Source organism: Buteo buteo, chromosome 21 (genome assembly GCF_964188355.1).
Source record: "Buteo buteo chromosome 21, bButBut1.hap1.1, whole genome shotgun sequence".
Lineage (NCBI taxonomy): Eukaryota > Metazoa > Chordata > Aves > Accipitriformes > Accipitridae > Buteo > Buteo buteo.
This window is the reverse complement of record NC_134191.1, coordinates 23,707,137-23,722,696: the sequence shown is the minus strand read 5'-3', so window position 1 is coordinate 23,722,696 and position 15,560 is coordinate 23,707,137.

Genomic DNA, 15,560 nt, shown 5'->3' with positions numbered 1-15,560 from the left:
ATATTTGCAGGCTTCATTTATTAAACAGAATGGTAGGTGAGTCACCTTTTTTTCTTGAAATGCTCAAGATTTTCTTAACATTGTAGCAAAAAGCATTGCTCAATCTGAACAACTTCTGTTTAGCTTAATGTTTTCTTTCTATCTACCATCTACAGTTAGAGTTTATTCCAGATCCATTGTTTGAATACATGCATCAGAGAAGTTTGCTGCTTTCTTTTTTTTTTTTCCCCCATTTGACACTAATAAATGTACAGCATTGTTTAGAAGATAGCTACCAATGCTTCTGTGAATAAACATAAGGGGAGGCTTAGAAACTAGGCACTTTGTTGTGACCTTACAATTCTATCCCACACCTAACCTACTTCAAATGCTACTCAAGGCAGTGGCAGACTCCTGCTGGTTTTGGAACATGTAAGGCCCATTCACAGCTGAAACATGCAGACATTTTATTTCAATAGGTCTTACCACATTTGACTTCCAAATTTCCCAGTTCCCCCAAACTTGGTATCATAGCATCTTGCATCCATGACAAGCATTGTCATGTGTTCATGTTTCACCTTTTGGCAGTTGGTTTCTAATGTATTTGGATTTTTTTTTCACTTTTCCATTAATTCAGTAAATCAACTGGGAAAAAAAATAACTTTAGAACAGCAGAATAACTCCCACTAAAGCAAGTGCAATATACTTAAGTGACTAGTGCCTGAAATCTGAGTGTAATAAATGGTGGCTACAAACATACAGGACCCTTATTAAAGGACACACAATGTAGGATGTCAGCATGAAACAGAGAGGTGAAAATCACCAGTTTTGCTCAAAAAAAAGTAATATTAAAATCTGTTCTCTATCTACAGCAGGCTGCTCAGGCATCTTCACAAAGGCATAAGTGTCTCACATGGCCCTCCGATGAAAAGTGAAAGAAAAAAGAATGTATTTACATACAGGGTATATATGTGCAATTGAAGTAACATGAATATTGGATTCTCATAACACTGGAGTACTAGATTACTGGTAACATGGTCTGATCACATGGCATGTAACATTCAGTATTTGGTTGTACTAACAGGTATACTTAAACCACTTCCCTGGGTAATATTACCCCTTATGATGACTTACAGTCAATTTTGAAGAAACTAACCTTTACACCCTCTAGTGTTGTCTAATGGTTGAAATTTTTCATACTCCCTTTTTGCCCTTACTGTTTATTTGTTATCACAAAGACCATCATCAAAACAATGAGCCACAAATACTCTTGGACAGAGTAGATTATTATCCTTCAGTGCCTGCCCCTACATCCACTCCAAAAAGGAGAAACCTGTTTTCATTAGCTATCTCATTGAGCTGTTTGCAGTTATTTTTGGTAAAGCTAGAAAAGAAAACCAGTCTGCACTGTAGCCTTATTTTAAATTCCCTATTGTTTCAAAATCTGGCAAAAAACAAAGTATATCAGTGGAAAACTAATGAATTTTAGAATAAAATTTGTACATTGCATGTGTTTTGGCTGAAGATCCTTAATGCAGGTTCTGAAAATGGAATAGAACAACTTTTCTAATGATATCATTGCTAGATAAGACAATTATTTCATTCTTAAACAACAAAAAAAATTTATCTAGTTCTTCTTTTTCCATTTTCATTTATTTACAAACATCTTTAAGCAGTAAATTTAATTGCAGGCTACCAGATTATCTATTGGCACAACCCCTTTCTTGAAAGTTGCACATTTATTTACATGACTCATGTTCACTACAGTAAACCAGTAAGGAAGAGGTCTTGGCATGCAATAGAATAGTTTACATAGATCTGCCATGTAATAGACTAAAAATCCTCTAATCCCTCACCCATGACTTGGATATAATTATATCCACTGCTGATTAATATAATTATGAGTGAATAAATGAACAATAAATGGTTACTGTTTCATATAAAATAACGTGATTATTTTACTCCATCACATTATGAGTGTGACGGAGTAAAAAGTCTATCACAAAACTCAGAACCATGGCCCTGTCTTATGGCACTAACAAGTCATCAAGATGGAGCAAAGGAAGAGACAACCCTTCAGTCTATCATGGGACAAACATTTCACAGCTAGGCTGGGAGTAAGCGTGTTATCCAGCTTTTTGTTGAAGAGAGAACTACAGTGTCCAAGTCTAGCATTTTAGGTCTTTAAAAACGTCCTCTGGTTTTAACATATTAATAGTTAGTACGTTATAGTCACCTGAATCTCTCTGACCTACCGATGATATCACTCTGTCTGGGGTGATCCTGAAAGCCCAATAGAATTACATTGAGGATAAATTCCCTCTGAAGTGTTTACAGCTTTCATCTGAATTGTTGTGTACAACCTTCACACGAGGCTTACACACCACACAATACTATTCTCCATTGTGCTAAAGGGCCACAATATTATTAATAGAAGGTAATTATTATGATGAATGTGCTAACAATCAGCTTTGGAGCTATATAAAACACAAAAAAGCTCATTTCCTAAAAATTACCATGTCTCAGGTCAGAGTAGGCTGAAAGGCATAACCGCTCTGTCAAAAACAACTGCTTCTGTGCATTAGTGGAGTCAAACTGTAATACTGCTATGCAGTTACTGAGACACAGCAGTTTCGCTCTGCATCACTAATGCCATTCCTCTGAATGCAGCCACTCTGGATCTGTCTTCTGAAGCTAGCTACAAATACTGTTTTCTTCACTAGAGGTAGACTAGTACTTAAGAGTTAAAGCATTTTTGCTAATTTACAAGGCTGCAGGCAACAAGAAAAAAACTCAGAAAGAATATGAGAAAGAAAACAATAGCACAATTTCCACTTGGGCAGCAGTAGCCCGGTTAGGTCACTGGTGCTCCTTAGAAGCCACAGCAAGAGCAGTGAAACCTGGGGAGGAAATGCACAAAGGACAGAGCACCCTGGATGTGAAGGGTAGAGCTAAGCAGGAAAGCAAGCAGTGGTATTTCCATGAGCAGTTGATATGCCTTCTTTTTTTTTTTTTCTTTGTTCTTTTTCTTAAATGAAAAATACACAACTTTCTCCTGCACTCAGAGGACAGGTGGCTGGACAACTGCCAGCAGCATTGCTACAAGTGACACTGATGGGAAGGGCCGATTATTTGGGGCTCAGCACCACAATAGTGTATGTAACTACACACCTTTGAGAATGGAGCCAGCTCATATCTTTCTGCTTTGGCATGAGTGTCTGCTTGCAAAAGAGAAGAGCAAGTGCATGTCTGTGATGTAAGTTATCTTAGAAGTGATTCTTGTTTATACTAAAATTACATATTTACAGTAAAAAATACATTCCACATCCTGTGGATTCACTGAATTTGCTTGATTCTCTCTCCCCTCCATGTCCTAAGGATGTTGCTATTTCGAGAATATACATTTCTCATGTGTTTCCAGTGCCACATTCTGCAGATGAAGGTTAAATGAATGAGACCTAAGTGTACTCAACACCTTTTTTTCCCCCACAAAGCAAGAAGGAAGCAATCTGAAAACAGTTTTCTCTTTCACCCTAGAGTAACTCACATGCTTTGAGTATCAGTCCAGTCCTCCCCAGAAGCTCTGGGTAGCTCCATGAGATGGATACACGGCATTTTACTGTTCTGAGGGTCTTCTCTTAAAAGTAAGTAATTGTTAGAAGTAGTTCTGAATTTGCAGTAACGTATCTCCACGGTCTTACATTCATATCTAACATGAGAGGATTTTGACTGTAAACCTTGCCTATCCTAAGTCTTGTTTGGCAAACTACATAAAATTAGTTCATACTAAATTCATACTACAGACTAAGTACAGCTTTGTTCTTAGTAATAAAATACATTGCAAAGTTAATGAGCTTCTATTGTATTTACCATTTTGCCAAGCAGCTATGCATAAATGGATTCAGATTTAGTGTCCAGGCCTTAGCCCCAAATCAAAGTATTTAAGTATGCAGAAAATGAGTAATACAAAGTAAAATATTTTTTTCTGTTAAGTTAAACCCCAGCTATTTCATACTATATATGTCACATAATGACAGTCATCTTCTACCTTAGTTGCACAGCTACTGCTTGTGCTGACCAGATGTGGAACTGCATTAATAGCTGCTAGAATAATTAATCCAATTGCAGTTTCAAACAGCAAAAGAGCAAGAATATTCATAGCCTAACAGGGTTAGTAACAAATAAGAACTCCCTCAGGTGAATAGGAAAATTCTTTTCTTATTGAACTAGTAAACATATACTGTAAGAACTAAATACTAATTGAACGTAAAAAATATATGTAGAGTAGCAGTGAGACAAGCTTGCTTAATTGGTCTAAGCTACCACACTTGTATTCTTTAAGGTAAACTAATTAGCCAAGATACCCACATTCTCATACTGCACTGTTTTGGGAATTATTAAAATAGAATTTGAGGCTTCACAAAACCGTTGTTTTTCTTGACTCTTAAGGTCCACACACTTGTATGTTATGATTTATACCTGAATTACACAATTTTACTTTTACCTGCCAACAGGTAAAATGACTACACTGAAAAACTAACAATTCCTATCTAATGATTCCTTTGATAGTGCTAATTTTATCATAATGCTTACTAATGCTAAGTTTATCTTAGTAATACTGCTTATCTTAATGCTTTTTCTCCTCAGAGCACTACACAGACCAATTTTCAAAAGTGCTTAGAGTCTGTTGCTAGAACCCATGTAAATATTTTGCTATTATGTTGACTCCAATTAAATTTAGATTACACTCAATAATGGGTGTGTGACAACAAATTGCTTTAGTTGCATAATGGCCACATGGCTGCTATTTATACTGAACTCCTTCCCAGGGGCAATTTGCTCCCTGACATACCCTCTCAGAATGCCTTCCCCAGCGGCATATTCTCAGTTTATCCAAACGACTGCCCCTGGGCAGCAGCACTGATGTCACTTTAACAGGCACACAGCCACTGACTGACTGACATGGCAAGTTCATTTTAGGCAAAATAAATCTGAGGTACCTGACAGAAGTTCATTCATATTTCATTTGGCTTTACTTCTGACTTTCTTGTTTGACCATCAAGCATCCAGTTCTTTAACAACCTATAATTATTAAAGTTGAATGGCACTGTTTTACCCAAGTACATTCTTGGGGAAAAGTGGATCAAGGCCTCTTCCTTCTGAGGAGTATTAAGAAATAGGGTTAAGGAAATCCAGAGCATTCATCTCAGTCAAGGAAAAAAAAAACCAAAACAAAAACCAAAACAACACACAAAGCCCTTTCTTAAATGGCCTTGATCTATAGGGAATGAAGTGTCAGCAGGGATGGACTACAGGCTCCCTTTTCCTCCTTGAATCATTTTTTCTTGTCACCTCTTTAGGGGTCAGAATTTTTTTGCCTCTGATATTAATAATTGATTTTTGGGCTAGGATTCATATATTGCCTCTTATGACCACAGAGAAGGACTATGGAACCTGACACATCACTGTAAAAATCTACCTTTGCAACCCACTCCTATCAGTAGTAGTACAAGCTACTGGAAGAACGTGGCAATTGCCACATCACAAAAGGCTGCCTTCAAGACAGTAGAGCACTTAGAAGGAAGTAAATGTTTGACTTTCTTGAGTTTGCAAGGCAACTGCAAAAACCGATAACTTAATTTGCAGATACGCATACCAAAAGCTGAATTATCAGAAAAGCTAAAACTAAAATAGCAGCAATTACAACCTGAAGGAAAAGGGCAGCTGCAGTCCATGAAAGAACACAAACTGCGCATAACAGAACCTCAGAGCCCCTGAAGTGATTCCTTTAACTTTAGTAACAGCTTTGTCAGACAGCCAGCTCTGAAACTGGATCAACATTGTCACCTAGTGGCTGCTGAAAACTGCCAGTGAGAAAAATTCCTTGAAGCTTGTCACCCTATCATACCAAGACCTCAGTAATGAGATGTGATAGAGTGATTTTCCAAACGAGCTACCAGTTACTGTTAGCTCTTTCTAGAGTCTTAATACAGGTCTTCTGTCACAAAGTGTCAGATGTTGCAAGACATAAATTGTTTTCTATTGACAGAAACCTAAAATTACTATACTTTTGGACACTGGACAATACAATTTCCATTTACTTTCTTCACTGTGATTAATCATTTTTAGACGTGCCTTAAACTTTTTGCTACTACAACTCCCAAAGACACAGCTCAACCTTTGTTCTAAAACTTGACATAGGTTTTGTTTCTTCTTTTCTCCCAAAGTCATGATGAACTTTAATGTAAATTAAAATTTTGACCAGCCACATAGGTACTGTAGCTTCATCTTATCAAAGTGCAATAAAATAAAGAAGAAAAAATTTTTAAACTAAGTAACTAAACCAACATAATTAAATAAAAGCAAACAGCACTTTCTGGGGTTTTTTTCCTACCATTCATCCCCTGTTTCTGAAAGTTTGAGACAGATCTTTCTGAGATAGTTTCAAAAAAGAAGACTAAAACCTCAACAAAATCAATCCAAAAAGAAAATAAAATTTAAAAATCTGTGGCAATCTGTTAGCTATCTTCAATAAAGTAAGAGAAATTTTTTTAGATATATTTTCAAATTTAGAAATTATGATCTGTTGTTCTATTTTGCATAAGAATACACAGTATGATTTTTCTTGAGCAGCTTCTTGGGGTAGAGATTCTTAACATTTTTTACTTAAGCAGTTAGCTAGCTTCAGGTCAATGCACTTTCAAGAACTTTGTGAGGGAAAACAATACATTTATATTACAGATGGTAATTTGACATTTACAGCAACTTCCAGCCAAGGAACTGAAAGTTTTATGCAAATGCTGGCTGAGTGCACACTGCTGCAGAAGCCATGTCAAGACACACCAATTCTAAGGCCCCCAGCTTGCCTCCTCATCAACACAAACAAATCCTTACAGCCAAATAAGTCCCGCCAGCTTAGTGGGATACGGTCTATTTAATAGGCAAAGAGTTATCAGTGAGAATCCAAGTGCAGGATCTTAGGCAAACTAACATGAATGCCTGGAGAAAAGAAGTGAGAGCCGATTACTCTCCATTTTCCTGCTTGTGTTCAAAACAGTTGGTTTATTTTATTTGTTACTATCATGGGTGAAAAAGCCCACCTTGTTTTGCATAACCTGAGGGAATTCTAGGCTAGTCTGGGAAACTCCGGTTTCAACACTTTTTCAGTAAATGCCATGATTTTCTAAGGTCCTTAACTATGGTTTCAAGAGTATAGACCAGTTTACATGGCAATGGCAGCAGTAAGAGTGCTGTGGCCCTGGAAGCTGTAGCAGTGCTTCACCTCCCATATCTCCTGTAAAGAATATGGCCCTCAATTATTTGTTTAAAAAGGCTCACAACTTGTGAAGCAGAGATTAGTGCAAATGTGACATTATTTTGTTTTCACTTTCTTTGGGGTTATTTTCTTTTTTGTTGTTTGTCACTATTTATTTAGAGACTGTAAATACGTCTTCACAAGACAGATATAGGTACTTCATTTTGTCCTAGTTACCATATTAAAACAGAAACTGTTCTGTTTTGTTCTGGGTTTTTTTTGCAGCACTATTCAGCATGACCAAGTGGGTCTCAATATTTTAACAGTTTCATATATTTACAATAAAATATCAAAAAGAAAATAAAAAGAAGCAAACATCCAGGAATTAATCTCTTTTGAGCATTGGCTACTCCTCTTCATATCATAATAAAGGACCAAGCACATCCCACATGTACTTTCTCCCCCCCCCCACATTTGAGATAGTCTACTGCTGTAGAGGTAATATGAAGCTCAAGTATATAATAAATAAATTACTATAAAACAATAAACAAAAACTTAATTTATTCAGCAGAGGAGCACAGTTTATGCTCTTTACATACTTTACACAAGAGCTGACAGCTTGCCAGTCTCATTAAATTTAACTGAACTGTGTGATGTAGCTATATTCATGTATACATCTATCTTTCCAAGTCTGACACTGTACCACATACGAATCTGAACCTGCAAAGGTAGCAATAAAGCCACAAAGACTGAATTGCCACATCTGCACTGAAAATGATCTCTGCTACGAGTGACAGTAAGAACTGCAACATCAAAAGAATGAAAGGGCTGACAGAAGCAGCTAACTTTCATATTAGCTGTATCTATCATGACAATGAATGTAACTAACACATTTATTAACCTTAACTAATATGTATATTTTGGTTTTCTTTATTTCAGTGAGGATTTCTTTACAATATAGCCTAAATTTGGCAAATAAAGTACATAAACTTATATTTCCCAACACAGAGATAACACATGTAAACAGAGGAAGTACATGACATCTCCCTGCATCAGAGGCCATCAAATACCAGGTGGGGGATTTGGGTTGTCAGAATGTTGTATACAGAATTTGGCAAAATCTATAATATTATACTTAAATACCTTTGAAGTATAATGGTAATGTAACAACACTGGTCAAATTCAGATTTAATAATGTATCCCATGGAAATATACAAAAGGATTCACTAGCTTTTAGGGCCAAATTTAACCATGTATTTGATTACATCTTAACTTCAAACATAGAAATTCATTCCATTGACTCTTCCCACATCAAATCCTTTGAGAAGAGTAGAAATAAGTATCAGGAAATACAGAAACTGAGACAGTTGAGCAAAATGAGCATGCTATTTAAATCAGCAAAACACCACCATTAGAGTTGGAAAGGCAGACATTTGCTTTAGTGCTGAGCTCTCATCAAAGAGTTAGAGAAAGCAAAAGATACACTAATGGAGATCTGAAGCCAGGTCTCTGGCCCGTGTTCTCACACATTGCATGTTTCTTTTGATAGGTACACAGCTGCGTACTTCAGCTGCGCCTTTTTCCAAGTACATTGAGGTATAAAAATCAATCCTCCATCTAGCTGCATGCACCGTGATCATTTTAAGACCCTTGTTGGCATATACACAAAGCAAACAAGAAGCCTTGCAATCAATTAAGGGGGAATTAAATTATGCCACTCTCATGGTGATGATGAATTTTGGTAAGATACTGGAAAAAATGATTAATTTTGGTAAGAATTTCAAAATGCTTAAATAAAAATAAAACACAAAGGCTTGTATAACACACTTCTAGCAAACTAACCATTTCAATCTTTCACATTCTTGGTACGATAAATAAGATAAAGCAAAGACTTACTGACCTGAGTGGGAAATTGGTGTCACTTCAGAAATTAAAACCTCCATCCAGTATTACTACCTGTTGTTAGTCGCCTTTGAAGAACCTGGCAGTAATTCCAAGTGCTCAGCAGATTCACAGTATATTCCAAAACTACAGAGATATCTTTTTCATACCAGTCATGTGTAGACTTGAACTACATATGTACATCTATTTCAAATAATTTATACAGATCGATGGTGTACCTGACCATTAATGAGTTCACATTGCTATCAATCTCAATTGAGTAATATAAAATTTCTCTTTATTCTTATACATACTGTTCAGTGATTAAAAAATTGTGTTGAATTTGCTGTCTATGATATTAAAACAAAAATACTATTCTACCCATAGGAAAAAAAAAGGAGAAAAAAAAGGCATTTTCTTACCAGATTTTTCTCCTTTTATGCTTGTATGCAAGATCTTCTTGCTCCTTATCTGTCTAAATTCTCCAGAAGCAGCATAACTAAGGCAAAGTGGACTGTGCTCCATACTGGCAAAGTTATTTCACATATTCTAATCCCCGTTGCACCTGTGCAGTTTAAAAGAAACAGTTGGCACAAATATTACTGCAGTTTGAATTTAGCCCCAGCTTTTTTATTGCCGGTGATGGGGCAAAACTAGTGATAAATCTAGCTTGCTCCCAGAACAAAAAACGGGACTACAAGTCAGAAGAGGAAAAAATATTTTTAATTTAGGCTGAAAACACATTGAGTCAATGACACTGACTTTTCCCAACACCATTTTTACCGTCCATGCTTACAATCAGTAGTCTTCTTAACCTAGCCTTATTAATCCATAAACTAAATTACTATGCCATAGACGTATCACCATTTTGCTTGAGGACAATACAATTTCCAGGGAAATTCAAAGCTGAAAATTCACAAGGCAATAAACTGCGGGAGGGTTTGGGAAGTACTGACAGAATCATGACATTGTGACAACTGCCACACTCATTACCTCCTCCAGTATAACATGATAAAATTATGTCAAAAAGGATCTACCTCCAATTTTAAAAAATTAAGTTTGGAATTGTGAAGAACATTGTAAACACTAGGTATTCTTGTTATGACAGGATTTCATTAACTGCCAACTGCTCAATTAGCACACTCTAAAAACACACCAAAAAAGTTACATCTTCCAGTCCACCTTTTAATAAAGATGTAATAGAACAGGCAAAAGTTAAATCACACACTATTATGATATTTGAAATAAGTTGCTTGCAGGTTGTTTATATTACATGACATCATGTAATTTAAACTGCAGAGAAAGTACTAGAATTTAACAGAAAGATAATTTTGGTTGTATTTTTCCAACATGTTATATCAAAACTCTCATCTGTATTTGGGAAACTGGAATGTGCACTTGAACTGAAGCTTTGCTGGCTGTCTTTCAGTACCACCTTCTAGATATAGCAAAAATTTGTTTGTAGGATATATTCTAGATTTAGTCAAGTCACAAGGCCAAAGCAACTGTTCTCAGGAAGTAAGAAAGCTATGATACATAAGACTTGGAAAACCTCTACACAAACTCTAGAGCTGAAGTAATCCTTATGGTATTAAAGCAAGAAACTGGGACATGTCATTTTTTGAATCTCACATGAGGACATTTCAGATTTCACATAGGAGAAGCAGCAGCAATTACAGCATAAATACTGACAGAAAATATGTTGAAAAAGAGAGAAAGTATTCACAGGCACTACCTAACCTATTTACACAATTCAGAAGGTAACAGAGATCACTATGTTTCAAATGAAGACAAGCTCATACTGAGAAAAAAAATAAGTCTTTTAAAAACTGTATGTAGAGGAAAATAAAATGTTTTGAAAACCAAGTTGTTGTAGAGAAATGATAAAGCAAACTTCTTTAATGAACCGAAACATCAACAGATAAAGAACTCTCAGAATAGAAGTACTGCCACGAGATGGGATGCATTAGCTATAGAGCTATATATGCAGGAATGATCTGTGGTTTAACTCACTGGAACCTCTGTTTTTATCATGCATAATTCTTACAGTATCAACAACAGGCTTGCTACTTTTTGGTAGATTTATAATGTTTTTTACTTTTACAGTGTTTTTCAGGAAGAAAACATGTTCATATATAAATTCAAGCATATATGCGTGCATATACATATCTACAAGTATATATATACACACAGACATATATATATTTTCAAAAACATATTTAGATATTTTACATAGCCTTACTAAGACAAAGATATCTAGGCTGATATCCTTGAGTGTTTTAGAATCTTTATTTCATTTTATTACGTCAACACTAAAACGTCACTAAGCCAAAAAGAGAAACAATGAGATTGAGTTAACATGCAAAAAAAACCCCACCACATAAGGAGGACAATTTACACTATATAAAACTGATTCCTAAATTAAATGCATCAGCTCTGAAAAGACAACTTGGGAACTATGAAAACCTTCACATAATTGATGTGTAGCATCATAATTTTTAAAGCCCCAAATATATTAGAATAACCTCAGCTCCCTAGGCAATCTGTACCAGGGAAAGGAAAAGTCACCATCAAAAAATCCAGCTATCATGACAAGTATAAGGAAATCTCAAACAGACACATGGAGGCTGTGAAAACACAGATTTTAAGATGTCTGATAAATTCACAGCTACTACATTAATCTCACTGAGAAGAACAGAAAGCAAACTATGCAGATTTCTAGCTGGTTCTTTACTGAGTCTTTAGCACTTTAAGCAATATTTCATTAATGTGCAGTCACAGGCCAACTGGTAAATCCTCAGTCCATGTGCACACTGCTGCTCTGTGGGATTCTAGTTGCACTTGAAATGCAAGTGAGAAATACTAATGAGCGCACACTCTGTTTAAAGGTATTTCTCTCATTCCCCTAACCCCACATTCCTGAAGGTGCAGCTACAATCTACAGTGGCAAGATGACACAGGTCAACAAACAACTCAAGGGACTGCACAGACACCCAAAACTTGGGGACTGGCCTGTGATGATTTACCAAATAAACCTGACTGCAAATAACCAAGGTTTTTAGTTTCATCAGCAACTCTTTAGTGTTTGAAACTGTGATTAACAGCTGTGTTTTAAGAAATCTGTTGTATTAATTGGCATGGTTTCTGAAGTGGCATGTCTCCTCTTCTACTCTTTGAGATCAGACCCATGCAATGACTGGCTTTCATTCTCAATAGAATACACACAAGGAAAATGGATGGGTGACTAAGACTGATAAAAACCTTTAGAAACTAAGCAGAAGAGAATTTGCATTGCATTCATCCAGATGGTGATTAAGCTATGTATATGAATATAGTATTTCAAATGACAATGAAGCCAGTATCCACAACTGAGTCATCTGAAAGGAACTGGAAATAGCTTATGGCTTCTAATACTAAAAATGCGTAACTTGGAAAACTTCATGAATGCAATTAGAATTTTTTTATTACTAGCTTCTTCTGAAACTTGGCTGATAACAAATTTAACACTCGCGTTGGGTAACAAACACATCACACATGACGAAGTCGTACACTTTGCTGAACAACTGCATAATAGAAGCTATTTCATTGCTAGGAATCACTCATGAGGGAGGCACTAAAAATTTTCTCAGAGCAAGGTTAGGCTCGGTAAGCTTACAAGGAGAAGTACTCAATAAAAATCCTTGGTTGGAGAAGTTTCAGACCCCAAATTAATCCCTTTTTGTTGGTCAGCAACTTCCTTATAACTTGGCAGTTTCACTGCCACTTGTGCTAGTACAATAACAGAACACCAGGCAAAAGCAAAGTTTCTGCTAGAATAGGCCACAAGCGATACAAGGTCTAAGTGACATCATTTTTCAAGACTCCAGGAGTCTTCCAAGTGCTGTGACCACTGCAGCTTTGAGGGACAAAGGTTTGAGTGTAGAAAAAATGAGCATATAAGGCTCTCCAGGAAAAACTCACTGAAAAACCGTGGGGCTTCCCAATTAACCATGATTCTTACCATTACCTTCCCAATTAACCATGATTCTTACCATTACCTTAAAGACCATACCTATCTATATGCTGGTCCCCAATTACTTCTCACACAGAATACAGACGTGGAAAAGAGACTGTCATGTACAGCAAGAATTTCTGTTGACTAGTGACAGTCTTCAAAACATCCATTCATCTTAGCCCTCTGCAATGAGTTAAAAGGTCTACAGCCCATCCACAGAGAGGACAAAATTTTGTCTCTCCTGTAAAAATTAAACATTTAGGTAACTTCCCTAATTCTCTTTTTGCTCAAAAAGGCTTTAAAATATTAACAAATTAAAAATAAAAGTACTAACATTTTAACTGACAAACATCAAACACTGCTAAACTTTAAAGTTCTGAACACAAGTATGCTTAAATCAGCATGTGATTCATTTTAGACTGAATTACCAAACAGTCTACTATTACAAAATTCTTCTGGTTAAAATTCAGATCAATGTTTGTAAAAGAACACACCCCATAATATTGCAGGCTACATTGCTCAGCAGACTCAAACAGACAGCCTTACCTGTGGTAAACTGAAATCTAAGACCTCTTCAGGATAACTCACACTGTCTGGAAGTACAAAGCCAGAGCTCTGATGATTACAAACATGTAAATTTTAAAAGAGTAGAAGTATTTAATCTCAAAAAATATCAAAACTATTATAAGATGGGAAGAAGAGCAGTTTGCTTTGATAAACTCAAGAGTCACAAAATATGTATGATCTAATATGCACAACCAAGAATTTATGCATCAAATATATGGGGCCGTGTCAGGTAATGGTGAGCATGGGAATATGACTTTACGACTTCCAAAAAAAAAAACCAAAACCAAACCCAAATAAGTAGTTCTTATTTTGTATATATTATATTTATTCTAAAATGTAAACATTTAACTAAAAATGTAAACATTTAACTATTTAACAGTTATCCCTTTTAAAAAAGAAAGTACAATATATTACTACTTTTCTCAAAAAAATAAATCCATTCAAGCTGACTCAGCTGTAAAATGGCAGGCTATAAAGCTATCAAGAAATACAGATGCTTAAACATTCTTTTAACCAAAATCTAACCAAAGAAAGTTTGTACCACATAAGGAGTGTTAACACTTCAAATAATATGCCTGCATTATAAACACAAGGAGGAAATGTTGAACTTTGCTGAAAAATTTATCTTGGAACACAATATAAACAATGTACCAACCATGCTATAATTCAAGTCATCTTGGTTTTCATGAACAATTTTGGCAACTGTTCTATATCCACACTGGAAGTTATTAAGAATGAATGCTTGCTACTGCACAGAATTACAGTAATCTATAAATTTATTGAGTCATTGCATAGTTACAAAATTTACTTTGAACCCCTACCCTCTGCTCCTTCAAAGAGTGCTGCAGAAGAATTGGTAATATATTTTAGGACTCTTCTTTGTGTTTTTTCAGTGTTTCATATGGGATCGCTGTATATGTTTATTTATAAGTTCAGAACTTAATTTGCTTTGTAACTCCAAATCTCAAGCAGCTGCTTTGAAATATAATACAGTCTCACCACCCAAATTCCACTATGAAATGTGGAAACTGCAAGCAACCTTGCACCTGTAGCAAAGGCTCTGCAGTGCAACCCATTTGTTAGAATTGAAATTTAACTTCTCTTGTCGAACTGAGTTAGCTGAGTGTGAAGGAAACTGTGACTGACTAAGGCCAGCATAGGGGGTCCTCTACCATGTTTTGGTACTGCTTTCTAGTGACTACTAGAGTAGCACTAGTAGAGAGAGTACTAGAGAGCGTTTCCTAGCACTCTCTACTTTTCTCTGACGAATGACTCCCAAATACAGCCAAACACAGACTGGAATTAAATCAAACCCATTTTGTTTTTCCTAATCTTTGCATGAAACAGGTGTTAACCCCAATGGAATCTGGGGATTACTCAAAGACAAGACAAGCATTTTAACATTCAAACCACTATTTACAGCTTTCGCAACTTGAGAGAACTAATGAAAGATCCCTCACATAAGCATAACAACATAATGTGACAATTCATGGTTTTTGCTTGGGAATTCTTTGTTAAAAGCAGTTAAAAGGTCATGATGACAAGCAGCAACAATGACAGTTAATAGAAAAAAAGTCTGTAATACTCTATAGCAAGGATAATGGAATACCCTATTTATAATTCTCTTCATGGAAGCAGTACCTTTGTTTTTCCATGAAAATGAGGTCACACAATTAATTCTAAATATTAAAGACTGACATCTCTAGCAATGTTTCTTCCTAAATAATCTAAATTCCCTGAAGTGCTTTGCTCAGACACTGAAAACATAAAAAGTGCTAATTAGCATGACAGCATATGCACAGTGATGTCTTATTTCCTCTCTAACATTTTTTTCTGCCCTGGTTGATCAATACCCTAAAATTCAGAGGCCTGCTTAACTCAGAG